General features: G+C 42.1%; 1 protein-coding gene across 1 annotated transcript in view; it reads right to left on the minus strand.

Annotated features, from left to right (window-relative positions):
• PLCL2 (phospholipase C like 2) overlaps nucleotides 1-21256 on the minus strand; it is a 190759-nt gene that overhangs the window by 75760 nt on the left and 93743 nt on the right. The window lies entirely within an intron of this gene.

The raw sequence follows: 21256 nt of genomic DNA on the forward strand, positions 1-21256 counted from the left end.
CTCTTGGGGGCTCAGTCAGTTAAGCTTCTGACTCTTGATTTCAGCTCAGGTCATGATCTCAATCAAGGGCCATGAGGGCAAGCCCCCATTAGGCTCTGCACTGAATGTGCAGAGCCTGCTTAAGATTCTCTCTCCTCTCCCTCTGCCCCTCCCCAGTCTCTCTCTCTCAAAAAAAAAAAAAAAAAAAAAAAAATTGTTAAGGATTTTAAGGTGACAGAAGAGTACTGATTCAAGTACAGGGCCTTACTGAGTGTGGGGCCTGCCCAACCGCACAGTATTCATACACCCATGAGGCGGACTCTGCATCTGAATGTATCTCCCACACTAGTGTTCCTCAAAGGCCTGTCCACTTGCCTCAGAACCACCTGGCTTACCTGATTAAAATGCAGATTCCTAGGCTCATAGGATCAGATCTCTAGGGGGTAGTGCTCAGGAATTTGCACTGTAAGCAATACTCTAGGTGAAGGGGAGGCTCACTGAAGTTTGAAAACCACTTCCTCACCACTTGGACTCACTAAGATATCTGAGCTATTTCTGGAAACGCCAAAAATCCAGAAACAGCTAAATACTGACCACTAAACTGTGTGTTAAATGAGTAGACACTGAAATTCCAGCCAAAATTCCTGGCTCTTCAGTGTCTCCGATTAGTCACGGTTCTCCAGACTTCGCACACGTACGGTTCTGCAGCTGCAGTTGTACTGAGTCTGGGAGGGAGGACAGCTGAGGGTGCTTCTGTCACCCTAGCGCTGGATTTATTAAAGCCTGCTGCCACGCACAGGGCTAGTGCTCAGAACAATGTCACCTAAGTATGTGCAGCATCACCAGGTTGTGAACACCATCAAGGGAAACACTCTAAGCAGCATCTGTTTCTGAAGAAGTCTGCATCTTCAAGGGCACAGCCCTCAACTTCCCTGCTCAGTGTCACAGGTGCCCGCCTTAAGAGGCTGATGCCATAGTTATGTGTGTATTGAAGTTCCTTCCCTGTACAGACACCTTTATCACCTTTTTATAAAATGCTCAAATGACCTCAAAGTATCTTTCACAATTTTCACCTAAAACATGATGTTGCCTTTCAGGAAGTATGTGATATTTTTGATAAATTTCCAGTAAGTCATTCTATTCATACACAGGGAGTAGACGTGGAGGTTGAGATTATATAACTTTTGTGGCAATGAAGAGAAGAGCATGAAGAGTATTAGACAAAAGCGATTCTAACTTTTCTGCTTTGGAGAGAATCTATTTTGAGTAAAATCTCTACATTTTAGAGAGTGATTATGCCAGTCTCTGCATCCGAAATTTAAAACCACTCTTACTTTTTGACTACCTATACTTCCAAAAGCAATTTGCAGGAGGTAATTAAACTTAAACTTTAAATCATACGGTTATCATTTCCCTTAAAGTTTCAAAACGAACCACAGAGGCTTTTTAAATGCCAAGACACAACATAAAAGCCACAAGGTAGAGTATTTCTTTGCAAGTGAATCCTCAGAACAATAAAGTGCAAAAGATATAAAAACTGTGGCAGTTGTATCCATAAGATGAATTGTATCATAGCTCTTCCAAACCCCTAAAGCATAGCCTGTGTTCTATCTATTTAAGTGAGTTGGCGTGAAATTAAATTTGTAATCAACCATGCATAAGGGCCTGAAACAAATGTATAAATTTCCAATTTTTCAGAATGACGGTTGCTTTACCTTTAAAAACAAACATGTACCTTTAGTAAAGACAACATACTAATTAAGTAAGGGAATGTTATAATCGTTACAAATTATATCTCTAAAGTGCCACTAGTAAAAAGAAGTCACAAAGATAAATGAAGTTACTTACCCATTTATCCATTAAAAATACATATAGCATTTTCTCAGCACTGTAATCTTTCACTCTATCCATCTTAACATACTGATTAATACTCACCTACTACTTTCTATTGTATTACAATTGGTACATTTCAGATTCATAGTTCTCTTTGTTATTAAGAAGAAAAAGCCAAATCACAAAGCACGCTAATAACATACTTATGTGTTCACACACCCCCATTTGTGGGACAGACAGGAGCTTAACCACTACACTTGAGGCTTTCAAAACATTGCCCTGCTTTTTGCAAGCCAGCCAGGTTTTGATTGGTGAGTTCTGATCCTTCATTGCAGACACAGGCACATGACGGTCACCCCAACATAAGCTGATATAATGACAGCAGGGACTTCCCTTACAAGAGATCTTCCTGTTTCTTCCCCCTTGTCTGCTGTGATCCAGAACCATCCTGTCCTCTCCAGAGCACATCACGGCCTCCTTCCTCTCCAACAGATGAAGCTATTATCAAATACCAACAGGGTGCTTGCTTAGAGACCAAACAGGAGAACGGATGTGCGAGCTTGCTCTCACCACCGGATGAACCTGAACCACTGGCTGGAAGCTGCAGGTGGATGTGAAGGCAGGCCAGCCCCCACCGCCCAGAGGAAGAGAAGAGAAGGACAGAAGCCCCTGTGTGGGAGGGAGGAACAACTGAGGCTCAAATAGCAGGAGATCCAGGTCCCCATTTGACCTGACTCCCAGAATCTTTATCCCACACCTACTCGGCTTTCACTTTTCAGCCCAGGCGTGATCTAGTACAGCTCACCCTTGAACAACTCGAGGGTTCGGGGTGCCCATCCCTCACACAGTTGAAAATCTGCTAATCACTTCTGATTCTCCAAAACTCAACCACTCAGAGCCTGCTACTGACCCATAGCCTTCCCGGTAACACATAGTTTATTAATACGTACTTGGCATGTTATGTATTACATGCTATATTCTTACAATAAACTAAGCTACAGAAAATGTTTTTAAGAAAATCGTCGAGAACAGAAAATACATTTACAGCACTTCACTGTATTTATTGGGAAAAAAAGTCCATGTCTAAGTGACCCATACAGCTCAAACCCTCGCCATTCAAGGGTCTGCTGTACTTGCATAAACTCAGAAGCTGATCAGCACCACAGCTGGAGTCTCTTTCCTATATTCGCTCCTAATGTTACTTAGTTTAAATTTAACAGTGAAAGGCGCTACCTATACAGTCTTTTTATCTACAGAAAACAAAATTCATATAGTTTACATGAACTAATCACCTAAAACCAGAGGAAAAGATGTAAGTTTCTGCTGAGATAAAGATGTCTCAAAATGCTTCTAAAAACAGTATGATGTTTCGAAGCTGGTTCTTCCATTTTAAGCACTCACCATCTAAAGCTTCTCAGTGGCAAATATAAGAGAATATAAACTTCTGATACTCTATCAGCACTTAATAACACCAAGAGAAGAAACACGAAACAAATGTTCGGTCTAAAGGAAAATCAGCTTTCGAAAAGTCCATCTCCACATCAACCCTGAAATGCTGAATTCTAGATACAGGTGGGGATTCCAGAGGGGGCTGGGGGTGGGGCATATCAGAAGGAAGAAGGGGACAGAGTATGAAAACCGCACAGTCGTTTGCCTTTCTGGCTTGTTTTGAGTCAAGTCATTTAATTTGGTTTAGAAATAGCATTTAAAAAGACCTTGAGATCTCTATGTTAACTGAAGGGGGCCTAGGAATAAAGAGAGTTAAGAAACAGCAGGTTAAAGAAATTTCTATCCTTAACAAAAGAAAACAGGATGCCCCCAGAAGCAACTTGAGGCCCCTTAAAGGAGCACAGCAAGGCCTGGCCTTTCTTAAGCTCAGTACAAGAACGCTGAATTGAAGGAAGAAGTCATGCTGGGCACATCAGAGCTACCTTGCAAGGTTTCTCATTCATCATTAGAACTTTGATGTGCTCTCCAAGATGAGCAAAGACGGAAAAAAAAAAAAAAAAAAAAGGAGGAAAATCGGTCACTTTGAAGGTCATTTTGTACAATCAGATGAACTGAAAAGAATAAAATAACTTGAAGAAAAGCTAGATACGGCCAAATGTTGCTTCCCGCTCATGTGGAATAAGCTAGATACGGCCAAATGTTGCTTCCCGCTCATGTGGAATTCCCTTTACTGCATATAAAGAGAGCTGCTTGGCCCACAGGTTCCTCTCTTCACAGCCTCCCTCTCCCAGGATGCCCTCTACTGCATTCCCAGAGCTCACCCTGGCCCAACTTTGGCAAGGAGTCTGTGAACCCGCAGATCAGCTTTTGGCTTGGGAACCCACAGGAGAATTGAAACTCATGTGTGTGAGCAGGTACCATCAAGAGGATAGCTCAGAATATGGAAAGTCAAGAGAGAACATCATTACCAGCAGGATGAGAAAAAGCCAAACTATCTATAAAATCTTAAGTTTTCTTCTATCCATCAGAGAACAGTGGTCACAAAGCAACCAAAGGAGCTGCATTCCAGAGAGTGACAGGCCCTTCCAAGGACAGACAAGACCCAGAAACTGCTTCACATTTGACAGGGCATGAAAGAGAGAGGTCACCAGGGAAGCCGCACATATAAGAAGTCGGCTAAGATTTTCAGGAATTCATACAGGCCAAGTGTGGGCTAGGATATCAGTGTAGAATAAAAGGGAGCCCCAGACACACACAGAGTTTGCACACATTTGTAGGTCTGCTTCATGGGTGCTCCTGAGAAAAACTGGGAGAACAGGAGAGAGAGCCCCTCTCCAGGGCACAGACATGGGGGGCAGATTGAAACTCTGCCTCTTTCCCCAAATACCCTCTCATATTGAAGCAAAAGCCTTAAGCCACTGAGGGAGGGGCAGCAAGCCCTCTTTCTCCAGCACCACTGGGGTCAGGGTAGAAGCAAAATCCATCTATCTCTACAGCCAGGCAAAGATCTACTGCCCCAAAGGGTAGAAGAACCTCTTGGATTCAGGAGCCTGCACCAATAAAAGCAGAACTCTATTACCACCAAGAGAGAGCAGAAGACTGTCTCCAGCCTCAACTCCACACAGACACTGGCCAAGTGTGGCTGCTAAGGGGAGCAGGGCAGGTGTGCCCACAAGGTTCTACCCTGATGAATAGGAGCGTATGGCTGCTGAATACTGAAACTAGATCAGGAGGACAAAAAACTCCTCCTGACTTTCCCAGAACCCTGGGACTAAGGAGCAAGCCGTGCACCATGGAGGTAGGGTAAGAACACGGAGAAAGACTCCTTTTTCACACAGCCATCTGAGGATGAAAGCCGAGGGCAGAGCAGGTACAATAAGTAAACCTCTGGGACTCTAGTCTCCACGCTAAACACACTGTTGCCCACTGGGGGAGGAATTTAAAGTCAGTGGTACAATAAAAGTAACAATGGTGCCTCAAAATACAAAACCCATGCAATTATTGACTAGACTTGCTCAACTTCCCCAACATTAATGACCCAGAAGATGAAGAGGCATGTTCATTTTTGAGCCTAAGTGTTATTTACTTCAGTCTTTACAAAACATGATGCCCAGCATTCAGTCCACATTATTGGAGACAGACAGACACACACACACACACAAAACACCCCTTGGACATCTCACAATCAAATTGTTCAAAAACAAATACAAAAAGAAAAACCTTAAAGTTATATACAGAGGAACACAAATAAGAATAACAATTCAGGGACACCTAGGTGGGCTCAGTTGGTTAACGTCTGATTCTTGGCTTCAGCTCATGTCATGATCTCATGGGTTATGGGATCGAGCCCAGCGTCTGGCTCCTCGCTCAGCATGGAATCTGCTCAAAAGATTCTCTCCCTCCGCCCCTCCCCCTGCTTGTTCTCATTCTCTCTCTCTCTCTCAAAATAATCACTCTTTAAAACAATGACAACAGGAATGGATTACAGGGGATCCACTTACATCTAGCCACACGATATCTACTTGACCAGGCTTACAAATGTACTGAATTTTTTTCAAAAGTTATTCCCCTTTAAAGCACTATAGTTCCTAAATTTTCCTGTGCTGCCACAAAGGTGTCCCTAACCTAGAGGTCAGTCTCTGAAGGCTCACAGGTGGGTTTCAGAGACCTCAAAAGACTGAGTGGATTCTGAAAGTGATACGCAATGCAAACCCATTCCTCTTTCTCAAAAAGGTTTAGAGTCATGCACCTTATTAACATAAACTTCAAAAGGCGAAGAAAAAGATTATCATTTCCTAAAAAAGAAAGTCAGCCTTACACGTTAAAGGCAAAGGGTATATGTTTTATAGGACTGTCAAGGAAATTTTAAGGCTATCCAAAAGAGAGATGACAAACTGAGAGACAGGCAAACAAAAGGAAACCACATAATTTATGGATATAAGGAACAGATTTTCACTAATAGCAGCAAAACCAATCAGTCAGAGGAAGAGTTCTTATTTATAGCTGTAAAATAGGTTTTCTTAATTCCAAGGGGAACAAAATAATCCAATAGCTTATGTACTTTCTAATTTAGGAATCACCCACAGAAATACTATGAGCCCCAAGAGGCAAGCTAGCATTACATAGTCTTTAGTCCTCCAGCTTTCCACCTGTAAAACAGAGACTTCAAAAAGTACCTGTGCCCCCCATGTGTTATTTATAGTATCTACTTCATAGGGTTGTTATAATAATAAATGAGTTCACAGCTGGAAAGTGCTCAAAATGCTGCCTGAAGTTTTGTACACTCTGCGTGAGGTGCTGTTCAATAAATACATTTCAGGCTGAAATTATTTCTTCATGAAAGAATAATAAAAAGAACACGATTATAAATGTGCAACTGCAGTACTCTAATCACTTAGGATTTGTTGGAAGTTAGTCCCATTCCAGAAGGAAGAGAATGAACACAGTTCCCCTCTGGGTCGTGTTTCACTGAGGCTACCAGTTAATGCTCCTGGGGGACTTTTAAGCACAACCAAGTGGATGTGATACCCAAGATATATTGAGAAACTGTCAAAAGGAGCCAGATGCCCTCTTCAGCAGGTTGTATGCCCACATTCATAGGGCACAAATAAATAAATCAGTTCTCAATGTCTTTTGTTAATTTTATTTATTTTTCTTTTGTTAATTTAAAATCCCATCAATTTAGTTAGAATTATAATTTAACTCACATGTAGGTATTCGTATGTAAAAAGAAAAATACAAAGCAATGATCCCCATAATATTTTTGTCTAAAAAATACTGAAACAACTTCACTCAAAGCACTTTCTGAACAGAATTATTCAGATGACCCCTTCTACTTCATACACCCATATTATTTCCTACAGTGTTCAAAATAACTATGCGCAAAGAAAACACATTTCCAGGTCCTATAAAATGAAGTTTTCAACGTCAGGTTAAAGCTTTGAGCTCATTTGATGTGATGGGTTGCACCTGCCTTGAAAAAAAAAATAGGATCTTTAATTATGAAATCAGGAGACCATAATGGAACACGATACTTTTATGACAACACTCTTTTGGTCAAACACTTTCACTACCACTGAAATATTTATTTGAAGTAAATTTATAAAACCATAATGTACATCTATGTCCAATGTAAACTGCAATAAAATTCATCGGTTTTTCTCCAGTAATGAAAAACTTAATGGTGAGCACTGAGCTCCTATAAACTATGCAAGTGCTACTTTACATTCCAGTGAAAATATTGATGCTAATGAATTTTAATTTATGATCTATAATAATGGTACTTAAGTGGCCCACTTTGGTGTGAAAACTGTCAGTGTTTCCCAACTGTGTATATGATAATTCCTTATTCAGCACATCATAAAGCCGGTTGACTTCCTATACTACAGCACTGTTTCAAGATGTGGTTACATAACTTTAATTGTTAATAACTGTTTGGTAAATCATACTGAATTTCAAAAGCCATGCAAGTTGAATCACGTAGTATATAATCTTAGCCTCCGGTATGATCCATTCTAAGAATAGCTTCTCAATCACAATTTTTCCACCTACATTGTGCTGGTTCTTCATTATTTCGGTATAGCATAGAAGGATATTTTCCTCACTTTTTACCTTTAAATCCATCACTACGTGGTACTGAGGGAAATGATGGCTCCGTGGGGCTAGTCAGGACCCAGAAGGAAAGCTCCAGGGACTCCTGGCTGGCTCAGTTTGTACAGCACACAACTCTTGATCTCGGAGTTGTGAGTTCAAGCCTCACGTTAGATATAGAGATTACTTCAAAATAAAATCTTTAAAAAACCAAACAGGAAAGCCTCACAGAGACCTGTAAGCAGGCAGACCTGCAGAGTTGCCGTCTTGGACCACAGCCACCAGAGAAGGAAGAGGCAGTAGCTCTTTCAGTCAGAAGTTTTATATTTCCACAATTATTTTAAAATTAAACTTTAAAAGGAAAATTCTTTCACAGATAATTTACTCTGCAATCATCTTGTTTATTATTTCCCATCTTATCTTATAGGCAAAATAAACTTCTTCCTGGGGCCTTTTTTAATCCAATCATTCATTTGCATATGAGATTAGTGTGTGTGAACAATTAGCCCAAGGGAGGGGGGGAGAATGAATCAAATAAAAGGGAAAGTTCACTTTCTATAAAATATTTTTAAGTTCCAAACCATTCACAAGGCTGTGCTCTGAATGCTGTCTCTTCTCCAAACTCTTACAGTAGTTAAAGTCTCTACCCTATAATTTAACACTTAATTATAGTCTTATTCAGTTCTCTAATTGTTTTATGTGGGTTCGCCTTATCTCTCAAGCAGAAACTTTTTGAGGGAATGGGCTCTTATAGTCCATAGCCCCTGGAGGGACCAATGCTGACCAGTATTGGCCAGTAGCCACTTTTCATGAACTGGTAATCTGGTAATCTCAATGATCAGAGGGTCAACTCAACAAAAGGATGTGACATTTGTAAATATTTATGCACCTGACATAGGAGCACCTAAATATATAAAGCAAATATTAACAGACCTGAATGGAGAAATAAACAGCTATACAGTAATAATAGGGGACTTTAATACCCCACTTACATCAACGGATAGATCACCCAGACAGAAAATCAATAAGGAGACACTGGCCTTTGACATGGTAGACCAGAGGAATTTAGCAGATATATACAGAAATTTCCATCCAAAGGCAACAGGATCCACATTCTTGTCAAGCACAGATGGAACATTCTCAGAATACATCATATGTTAGGTCATAAAAGAAATCTTAATAAATTTAAGAAGACTGAAATCAAGCATCTTTTTTGACCACCATGGTCTGAAACTAGAAATCAATCATGTGACTAAATCTGAAAATTCACAAGTACATAGAGATAAAATAAAATGCTATTGAACCACCAGTAGGTGAAAAAGCCTTGAGACAAATGAAAATGGAAATACAACACACTAAAACTTCATGGATGCAACAAGAACTGTTTAAGAAAGAGGTCATAGCAATAAATGCCTACATCAAGAAATAAGAAAAATCTCAAATAACCTAAGTTTATACCTCAAAGAACTAGAAAAAGAACAAACCTAAGCCAAAAACTATTTGAAGGAAGGAAATAACAAAGATCAGACTGGAAATCAATGAGAGACCAATAAGACAAAGGGAAAGATCGGTGAATCCAGGAGTTTGTTTTTTTTGTTTTTTTTTTTTAAGGTGAACAAAATAGACAAACCTGTAGCTAGACTTACCATGAAAAAGGGAGAGAGGACTCAAATACATCAAATCAGAAAGGGAAGAGGAGACATTACCACTAATACCACAGAAACACAAAGGAAGAGTTATGTTAATTCTTCCTCAAATGTCTGCTAGAGTTCACCAGTGAAACCATCTGCTTTTGGGCTTTTCTGTTGGGAGGTTCTCACAACAATTTTAAAGCATTTATTGTTTTAATGAAGTGCTTTTTGTATACTGGTCATGTGCTCTTATTTCTGAGCATGCCTCTGAGATGTGTGTGTGTGTTTATTAAATACATGTGTTAGCGACTAACAGATTGTGTATATTGGAGAACATTCACAAATGAAACTGAAGTTCTAATACTTTTTTCCTAGCATACTCAAGCTAGCCAACGCCGTGCTAAACCATGAGCCCAAGCTAGGTGCTGTGGCTCAGCAGGCTTTGGAGACCGGTTCCCTGCCTGGCAGCCTTTGGCCACCAAAACCCTGCAGGCCTTCTTCGTGGACCTCCCACGCCTGGTCCCAGCTATGGGTGCTTCATGGCTTCCCTTTTTGCTTGCTCTTCATCCAGACAGCCTCGGGATGGATCCCTCAAACGCCCTAACTTCTGGTGAGTCCGGCCTCTACCACTTGTTCCACTCTGCTTTCTAGGAAGAAAGAATGACCAGTGCAAAGATGCTGAGGCCCAAGTGACGAGTACTCCAGCACACAAAGGAGAAAAACGTAGTGGACGTGTAGGTAGCTGGTGAGACTGGAAGGAGAAGAAACCACAGGGAAGCAGAGGCTAGAGCCGATAGAATTTTACAGGAAGGCACTGGATTTAATTCCAAGGGCAACTCCTTGAAGGAGAGTGCTGTGGTCTGATTTGCCCTTCTAAAACAGGCCAAGTGGAGAGGATGAGGAGGGGGAAGGGCCGAGGCAGGGAGACAGCAGAGAGACAACTACAGCATCCCACACATGGGACTATGGTAGCCGGAGCCATGGACGTGACATGGTATGGAGAGATACGGAGAGAAGGTACGGATACGGATCTGGAGATACGGAGAGAAGTGGATGGCTTCACGACGTCAGTGACAGAGCTGACGACACTGGCCGATGGGCTGGAGGCCACACATGAGAGAAATGGAGGAGTCTGAGGCAGCTGCCAAGTTCCTGGCTCGATGAAATGGTGTGCGATGTTGTGATGTCTAATTAGAGGGGAAGATTAAGGGTTAGTCTGGGGGGCTGGGGACTGAAAGGAAAGTGAGGAGCAGAGCGTGAGTGTGGTTAACTCCATGAAGAAGGGAGTTAGAGGGAGGGAGAGAGAGTGTTTAGTCAGACTGGAGACCATACAGCAGTATTCAAGGCTGAAGGGATTCACCCCAGTAAAGAAGAGAAATTAATGATGCAGGAGAAAGGAAACATGTCGTCTCTGAAGGAGCAGAATCCTTTGGGAAAGCAAGAGACAAGACTGTCATTAGCTTCCCCCAGACAGTGGCTTCTGAGCTGGATCCTGATGAAAGAGGAAGAAGAAGGGAAGGCTAATCAGAGGGAATAGCAAATGCAAAGGCATGAGAGAGGAGAGAGCCTGAAGGTTTGAAGTCAATCATGGGGCCTGGGAGCAGGAGAAGGGGAAGCAGGCCAGGAGGCTGGCTCTGAGCCAGCACCTCCTCTGAGAAGGCCTCCCAGTCTTGGGAACACATACTCCCATGCTGCAGACAGAAAATATACAAATATGTACAGAACTGATAATCATGCGCATTTTCCCTATGCATGTGAATACGACTCACCACCTGTTTTAAAAGGTCAACAAAGGGAAAAAGCCTCATTTGTTTTACAACTTTAACAATCATCAGCCCGTTTATGGAGCTATTTATTTTGCTTCCGTCTTAACAGTCTGATAAAACTTAACTAAGGATAGGTAATGTTTAAATGTTATACAGTTTATCAACCCCCCTGAATGAATGAACTCAAAGATTACTATTTTGAACACCAGATAGAAACCTGCACACTTCTAAAATTACTTTTAAACAGAATAATCTCAAAAGTTATAGTACACCTTGTTACAGTCCAATTTTTTAAATTATTGGAAATTCTTGAAATTAAAGCCAATTCCTAAAATTAAAGCCAAACCCACTGCTTTCCTCCAAAAAGAGGTTCAAATAAAAGATTTTCTCATGCAAACACCTGCCTAAGTAGCACAGACAGACCTTCACCATCTTTTTATCTACTTGATTTACAGCAAATACATACATATGCTTTATGTCATGCCCACAGAAAGACTTTTTTTTTTTTAATTAAACGCCCCACTTGGGTTAAGCAATCAATAAAAATGCCAATGCCGACATGGCAGGAATCCATGAGACTTGCACGATTAGCTGAGAGCATCTGCAAAACAGAGCAGTGCCAATTTGGATTGTAGAAGGTCCGGTTCTGCCATTTTCCTTCATCGTCGTATACCCTTTTAAAACCACAAGTCCCTTCCAGATTAATTAGCTCATCAAAATGAAATGAAAAGCAGTTTTAAAAACCGGTAAGATCTCATCATTATTACATCTCAGACAGTCTATGCAGCCAGTGACCAAAGCAACTGAACTGCTTCAGTGCCATCCCGTGTCACATGTCCAGCCCTTGGTGCCGTGAGACTTGGCTAATGGAGAGAACACAAGTCCCCAGCGCACAGGTCATGCCCCACAGCTGGTATGACACTTGCTCTACAGAGGGTTTCCCACACCTGGCTCAGGCTTTAAGTAATACAACATAGAACGCACTGTGAATAGGGGTCTCTATCCCATTCTGTATAGGACATAAAATCAAGAAGCTCAGGCAATCCTACAAAAGTACATCCTGTAAACTTGGGTTTTGAGAATTGGAACTAGAAAGGCTTTTCACGCCTGTTTCAGGATACTGGTGGGAAGACAAAATACAGGCACTTCTAAGGCATGCTTAGATTTTCTACAAAGGTAAGGTATGACAGTTGACCTTTGAACAACATGGGTTTAAACTGCGCAGGTCCCCTTATACACGGATCTTTCTACAGCACAGTACTGTAACTGTATTTCTCCCCCTTTTGACTTCTTAATAACATTTTCTTTTCTCTAGCTTACTTTATTGTAAAAATACAGTATATAATACATGTAACATACAAAATATATGACTGTCTATGTTACTAGTAAGGTCAAGAGTAAGCTATTAGTGAAGCTTGGGAAGAGTCTAGAGTTATATGAGGATTTTTGACTGTGCAGGGCTGCGGGGGGAGCGGGGGGAGGTGTTTAATGGCCCTACCTCCATGTTGCTCAAGGGTCAACTGAATAAAGTAAAAGGCAAAATATTTATGCAATCTGAAGAGAAACCAGAGTATCAACTACATAATGTAAACTTAAAATACATTTAACTATATTGTATTATATTTCATTAAAGTTACCTAGGAGTGGACAACAAGGACTAATTCCGAATCTACTTGCAAACCAATCACCAAAAGCCCTTACCGAGCACGGTGCTGTCCTTATTCCAGGAATCAGGCTGCTTTACATACTATACCTCTAAACACTGCTTTAAATTCTGAGAGTGTTGGGGCACATGGATGGCTCAGTGGGTTAAGCCTCTGCCTTCAGCTTGGGTCGTGATCTCAGGGTCCTAGCATCGAGCCCCACATCGGGGTCTCTGTTCAGCAGGGAGCTTGCCCACCCCACCCCCCCGCCTCTCTGCCTACTTGTGATCTCTGTCAAATAAATAAATAAAATTTTTTAAAAAAATTAAAAAAAAAATTCTGAGAGTGTCAAAGCTGACCCTTCAGCCAGTTATGCAACTCTGACCGACTCGCTAAGGCCCAAGCTTTTCCCAGGGAAGACTTCTGGGGAGAGAGCACTGGGGAATGAAGCCGTATCCCAACAGAAGCCTCTGATAGGAGGACAAAGACACAGGCCCCCAGCACCCACAGACCACCACCAGCAAATGGTGGATTCTATTCCCCCAAGATAGAAGGACATCTAAACTGGGACACTTCTGGGAGTGAAAGTGGGAATTAGTAATACATGTGCCACAAAAACCAGGTGGTCCTGGGCAAACTGAAATATTTGGTCGCCCTGTTTTAAAGTGACCTTATTAACCATGTGTTAAGTTGTCGCCAAGTGCCAGGCACTGCAGAGTCAGGTATAACCAAAGTCTAATCTCAGCTACAGAGATGTTCCCGGGCCAACTGGCAGGCTTGCAGGCTGGCAGTTTAGCCTGTCTGGACACTTCCAACTTGCACACCTCACCTTGTCCAGTGTAAGAGCCCATCCTGCCCAGGCCAGAAACCCACGTCTAGGTGTTTGTGAGGTGTGGTTAGTCCTTCTGCCTTGAGCCAGTGGACAGATAGCCATGTGTACCTTTGGGCATGGTGACCTAGTCCTTCGAGCTGTTTCTTACTAATTTCCTGAGGTTACTACAGTTTTCCCTACCCCCTGCCCCTTTGTAGCCCAATCTCCAGCCTGCCTCGCTAGAACCGAGTCCCTGCCCAGCTCCCGGCTGGAGATCCCCTTTGCTCTGCATGGACCTTGTTGGGAGAACAATGAGATTACCTGCTTAGCTGCACAGAGCTAAGCTGTTCTCCCATGACTTGCATGAAGGGCTGCCCTGCAGGCACTGGCTTGAGCTCACCACACAACCTTGGGTGTTGAGAGTCAGATTCCCCTGAAGTTCTCAACTTCTGACTCTCCCAGAGTCTGGACTGCTGCAAATCACACAGAATTCCCTATGCAGCCCACAGAAGGGGAAGCAATACACAAATGGATGTTAAGATCTTCTGAAGGAGGTTAACAGGGGCGTGGGTAAGCATCGTAGAGAGTAAGAAAAGGGAGGGAGCCCTGCAGAAAGGGGATATAGTTGTTAGAAGGGGGTCCTGGAGGGAGGGTGTGCATTCTTGGAGCTAGAGCAGAGAAGTGAGGTGTGAAGCAGGGTAAAGGAACTGAGGGCTGGGCTATTCCAGTGGACCACACATGAGTTCTTCTGGGGATCGAATCATGCCTCCCTGCCCTCCAAAATATGCAGGTGTATTGCAGATCTCATTTCAAATTGAAACATGAATGGACTACACACATATAACACCATCATCATCACATGTGTCACCACTGACAACCTAGGACTCTGCCCCAGCCTTCTCACAATTCAACTCTCCAACTTCGGACATCCTTTGTAAGGTTGATCGGTTGAGTCTGTGGCTCAAAACTTTTAAGAAATGCATCTAAAAACTGGATTAGTAAAAAGTTTATCTCTTAATCTGATTGGATGCATCTCCCCTCCTCCCCCCAAGCCAAATACAATGCAAAATTCACTTGGGTTTACTGGAAATTGTAATGGCAATACAGAAATCACATTTTATCCTTCGGAAAGAGGAATTTTAGCTGAACCACATTTACTCCAATTATAAATTTGTTTTTCAAGTAATTTAGTTGTGCTTCTAAAAGCATTACTCTAGAGCAGTTTTTAATTTAATAAGACTAAAACTTGAGACTGAGGGCTTTTCAGAGTAAGTTGGGGCTGGAAAAATAGGAAAAATCAACCCTCTGTGTGACCAGCATCACGCTGGTGACCTCTGAGCGATCCTACTTCCCTCTTGTAGCCCACTAGCCCCGGACAAAATGTACAATGCATTTTCTTTATGAAGTAATTGAGGAAAAAAATTGCAAGAAGAACGAAGAAAATGAAGTGTGGAGAATGACTGGGATAATCTGTGACTCTTTGCAGTGCTCAGACCATCAGGATCTCGCTCATTCTCATGTGCCACACACCTATGCTTTTTAGGTCACGCGGTAACCACTGTCCATGCTAACTGCCATTGTTCCCTCAGGCAGGGGAGGTGGGCCAACCTCTGCTGAACTATGTCATCCACAGGCACTTTATAAACATTATCTCTTTGAATCCTCAACTCTGAGGCAGGACCTATCATCATCCCCATTTCAGAGGTTAAATGGTTTGCCAGGCAGATGGGTCCCTTTTCCAACCTTGCTGTACTCTGCATTACCAGGGAGCCGGCCCTCGGGTTAGATGTCCTAAGATCCCATGTCAGCTGGATGACTGCTGGATTACTTCCAGGAGCTCTGACAGAACTAGACCCTGGGCAGGAGGAGGGGTGAAGATGGATGGGTTTTTATCTCTCTGTCTGCAGAGGAGAGGCTAGCAGAGGCTGCATCCCCTCAAAGGTCCCCATGGCTCCTGGGCTCAGGGACCAATCTGCATAGTCTCTCTACCCTATCCAGGGGGATGGTTTTCTGCTGTTGCTAATCTCTGGGTGGCTTCACCAAGCCCACATTTGGCCTGGTGGTTCTTTCAGCACCTGTAACAATTCCCTGGATTAAGTTCTCAAGGAAAATGCTATTTTTTTGTTTTGTTTTTCTGATTGGAAGCGATTTAGTGCTAAGTGATTCAGTGCTTGAAGGCGTAGCTGCTGAGTGCAAAGTCGGTTCCCTCCCACTGCCCGAGCTGGCCCACTTTGCCAGCCAGGGCTGAGCTCTCCCAGATCCCCAGTGACCGGCTGCACGCTTCGGAAGGTCAGTAAACCTCCTGAAACCTCAGCCACGGATTTCATAAAATGAGGAAAGTAATTACTTGCCCTTAATTACTTCACAGGGCTTGGTAAGGCACCGGTGAGATACCAAATGTGAGAGTACTACCTAGGTTGACTTACCCAAGACTTACATTACAAGTCCTCAAGTCCCATCTACTGGGATTGCTGTAGAAAGAGAAAAAGGAGTTTATTCGAAATCTACCCCAAATCAATCTCACGGATCTAAATGGTTAAAAATGACACAGAGCTGCCCTCTAAGAGCTCACTGGGTGCTAACAAGCACTTTGACCTCATAGGGATACAGAAGGGGGTTGGCCATGGTGTCTTTGGCTTCCATAGGTATGGTCTATTGGTCTATTGTCTGTGGTCGGCTGGAGTCCGCACCACTGCTTCCTGTGTAACTAACCCCGGCCTGCTGCTTTGGGAACCTGGACTAGATAACAGTGCCTGATTCCTAGGATTGCTGCTCAGTATTACAAAATGTAGAAATCAAATAATATTGAAATGCCTACTGAAGCTGCCCTTAATTACTTCACAGGGCTTGTCAATGTCAAATGTAGTCAAGGTAGATGATCTTAACACTACTATTCTTATTAGCATTACCACTATTCTTTCCTAGGATGAACATTTCACAAGAGTTTGATTAGAGCTTTCTCTTCTGCTTGTTATCATTCGCAGAGAAGTAGCAGCCTAGGATATGCTTTCCTGGACCTCATCACCCACATCAAGCCATCATGATTACACACAGGAAGGACGGTTCTCCTTCCCACCCCACCTCTTCCTTTTCTTTTATTTCTAGTCTAAGCACCTGGGAACTTCGCCCCCCCCCCTCTTCTTTTGGTATCATACTGTGACAGAAGCAAACTATTATGTAGCCATGTTTTCATATAAGAATGGGTTAAAGGGCTAATAATATATCATAATACTCTGATTTCCTATCCTGGTACTCTTTGATTGCTATTGTTTGTTGTGGTTATAAACATGAGCACTGATGGAGAAAACACTGAATTATTTTTGGGAGATGGATACCTTCCCTTGGTGATAGCACTAGAATAAAGCAGAAGTCATCTAGATCAGTGGCCCAAAAAAGTATGAGTCACATATGTAATTTTAAAATTTTCTAGTAGCCGCATTAAAGAATATAAAAAGAAACAGATGAAATAAACGTTAATATTTTATTTAACCCCAAATACTGTCATTTCAACACGTAATCAGTATAAAAATTATGAAAACATTCTGCCTTCTTCTCTCATACTAAATCCCTGAAACCTAGCACATTCCGACTGACCACAGCACAGTGGTCAGGGAACTACAGGGATTCAGGCTAATGCATCAGACAGCACAGGTCCAGATGACAAGCTCCTTAAGGGTAGGGACTTGTCATATTTTAATTCCAAATTCCCCCCTGACATTTCTAGTGTGGTGCTTTGCCCAAAGCAAGCAGTCAACACATTTTATCACTGATCTCAGGAATGGATGGCTGGAAAGAAGGGCTGTCACCCATAAATGTAAGCAGAGCCAATATAAGTTTCTTGGAAGAAGTTACATTTTATGGTCTTACATACTTTAAAACATGCAAAATGAATATCATTGCTAAAAAGTCCCACAATGTTCACTTACCCTAATATCACTGCAAAAGTCACATGATATATAAAGAGAAAGCAAGGTTAACTTTCTCCTAAAAAAGAAAAAAAAAAAAAGTGAGGGGGAGAGAGTAAAATCAAAAATGGCCCCAACGAGATCTCTGTAACAAAAGACCTCAATGAATCATCAACTATTGTTTAAATGACTTCTTATGTCTGGTGTTATGTAAGACCTTGTAGTGTATGCTTGGATATAGACATACCTTGAAAGAGCATTAAAACTAATATTGCAACCAGTTAATTTATGGAAATGATGAATACCTTTTATGTTCAGTGTTACTAAAAGTATATTTGACTTGAATGTTTTGAGGATTAATAAGTACAAATTACAGTTAGCTTTTACCTAGTTGATGCAAACAAATCAACTTGCTCAGTCAGGATAAGCGCTTAAAAAAATAACTTGCATTTCCTGAAGGCCACAAGATCACACCATTTATAGAAATATAATACACACACAGCCAAGGTTAAGAAGGTAGCTCCTTCCGGCCTGTGGTACAGAAATCACAAAGCTCAAGTCCCTTTTGACTACCAGAAATACTGACTGCAGCCACTGGGGTGTGATAGCTTCTCCACAAAACTCAACAGGCTTCCCATTACCCTCAAGAAAAGGAAATGGAAAGCCTCAACAAAAGTTGTATGAAATGGCGAAGTACTTGGTGTATCTTCACTAAGACTGTGAAATGAACTTCCAAGGAAAAGTCAACTAGGATTAAAGGCACTTACTTGAAAGGGTGCATTCTGTGGGGAGACAAAAAAGCCTCTCCTTTACCATGACAGGATTGGTTTTTGCTACTTCTAAATACGCTTTGACCAAAGGGATTAAAATAAATAAATAAATAAAGGCATCTGTGTGCCCAGCTCTCTGTTAAAGCTCCTGTCTCCTAGGTAAGGGGGATCTGAGGTGATTCAACCAACTGCAAGGCAACTGTGCTGACGAGAAGCTCCATGGTCACAGCGGTTGTTTTTTACCTGTGGAGAAAAGCTCTCATTTAACTGAAACTTGACTTGTTCAACCTTGTAGAATTTCCCTCAGATCCCAGGCTTGACAGATTTATGATTCTGTGGTTACTCATAAATACCAGTGTTCAGCTAGCCTTTTACATTTCTATCATCAAAATTCCCATAAGACTATAGCTAATAGCTGTATATAGAATTTATTTGGAGAAGAACTGGCGTGGTGTATTTACTTCTTCAATCATTGCATTTAATTTTAATTTTCAATCTGATTGAAAATTTTGCTGTCCTTACATGAAAACAAATAGAGCCTTAAAAAAATCTCCATCATGGTAAGATTTGGATATTTACACTTTAGAGGAAAGAAGTGGAGAACACACGAATCAAAATTTATGTCATTATTATAAGAGCTATTTTTAGGCTTATCAGTTTACTTTTCTCGAGAAGCAGCTTGTGCTTCTTCAATTGTTTAAAAAATTGTTGACATCTTTTGAATTTTATCTTGTGTCAGTTATTCACATATTGTCCACTTTTAAACACAGATCTTTAAAGTGCTGGATAGCCACTTGAGCGGAGCCTGTATTAATAAATGTCACATATTTTTCAGTAACTCAATAATGTTGATGACAAATTTCATATTGCTGACAACCTGCCACTTGGTGAAATAATTAGTTTTCTACCTTAACTTGCGACTTTCATTCACTGAGTAAATATTTACTGAGAGCCTGCCATGTGCCAGATGTTGCTGGGCCCTGGGTTTACCAAGCAGAAAAGGCAGCCCCGGCCTTCCAGGCACTTGCGGTGCAGCGGGCCTACTGTGCCTTTTTTTAAAACCTGCCCTGCTGGGAGGCCTTCCCACATATCAGCCAACGTCAGAGAACCCCTGATGGATGCGGGTCTGAATTCTGCCTCTGCCTGGTAAGAGCTGGCGGCCACAGGCTCCTAGATTTGTCCTCTGTCAGCCTCAGTTTCTTCATATTACACAAGGATACTAATTTATTCTACAGGGTTATTGTGAGAGTCAAATGAAATGGGGGAGGTAGCCTGATTCCCCCATCCTGAGTTTCTCTGACAACTGACATATTTTTAGTCAATCGTTAGTTATCATTTGCTTTTCCTCCATCAGAGCTTTAAAATCAGTTCTACCATGCCCACAACAGGAGCTAAAGAACCCCTAAGGTTGTGGGCCTTCCAACAGGTCGGGCGACTCACACCAGAAGAAGAACTATAGGGTCAGGAAGGAACTAACACGGTAATAAGCGTAACCGTGGCATGCCAGGCCCAGGGCTAGGAGAATCGTATGCATCACCGCCTTTAAACCCCACAACCACTCCAAGATGCAGACACTATTATCTTCTACCTTCTACGAAGAAACCCAGTACTCGGGGAGGCTGAGAAGGTCACAGTGATGAAGATACAAGTGGCCCAACATCGTTTCTCATGACTTCTCTTTTGACTTACAAGGCCACTAAACTCCTCAGTTTGGCAGATGTGTGGCTGGATGCTCCCTACAGCTCCTTTGACTGTTCCTGCTGGTTAGACAAGATCTCCCTCCTACGAAGTAGATAGAATTCCCTATGTCTCGGTTCCACTCATCATTCCTACCAACACCTCCAAGGTCATCAGACTCAAGGGCAGCTTATGACATCATGGTTCCATGGGCCATCTCATTTTTTCTGTTCTCCTCCCCTTGGTCTCTCCAAGGGACTGTCCTTCAATGCTGACAACTGCCTCTGTTCCTTTCACAAAGCCCTCAGAAACTGCCAGTGGAAACAAGCCAACACTCTTTCATGCCTAGCTCCCACCTGTCCTTACTAAGGGTGGATGTAGCCCGTCTAAGCCTCCATACTGGGTACCTATAAAGATAAAGGTGGCCTTCCAGGGCACAGCAGAGTAGTTGTTATCACTCCTCTTGGCAAGGCCCAAACACTAACACAGAGGCAATAACACTCAAACTTTTTCATATATTCTTTTGTGGAGGCAAAAGCACATTGAGCGCACAAATTAAGCACAGACGAAACCATATGACTCTCAGTCCCCTACGGAAATAAACTAAGAATGACACTGGGTTAGAATAATAAGCCAAAGTCTCCCTCACCTCCACCCCTCAATGTCTCGATGTGGGTAACTAATAGAATATTATACTCACCAAGTATAGTACTAACTTTAGGCACAAGACAGCACAATTTTATGCTTTCTATCTTGGCTTTTAGTTTAGTTTCCATTCAATAAATGATTAAATGCGTTGTGAGCCAGGTAGCATGGAAGTACTAAAAAAGCTTAAAGTATGGGAATGGCAGAAATAACAATTTCAAAAGGATGTGATACAGAAGCCTGCCCAGGGAATTACGGGCACTTAGAGTAGGGCTACTATCCCCACCAGAAAGGCTTAGAGAAGGCTTCGTCAGGACTCTCAAGCCTTAAAATAACTAAAAAACACAGAGGTCAAGTTACTACCTCCTTTACTGAAGAAAAGAATAACTGAAGGAATTCCATGAAATTATGTCTCTGCAAATGATATACTCTCACAACCAAAAATCAGAAAGGAATATCCTTGCACTTGTATTTCATGAAAGCAACCAACCTTAGCTTCTTTTAAGTAATCTATTCATGTCTGAAATTACTAGGCATGGGTCTGGTTCTTAAGTCAT

Source organism: Mustela nigripes, chromosome 2 (genome assembly GCF_022355385.1).
Source record: "Mustela nigripes isolate SB6536 chromosome 2, MUSNIG.SB6536, whole genome shotgun sequence".
NCBI lineage: Eukaryota > Metazoa > Chordata > Mammalia > Carnivora > Mustelidae > Mustela > Mustela nigripes.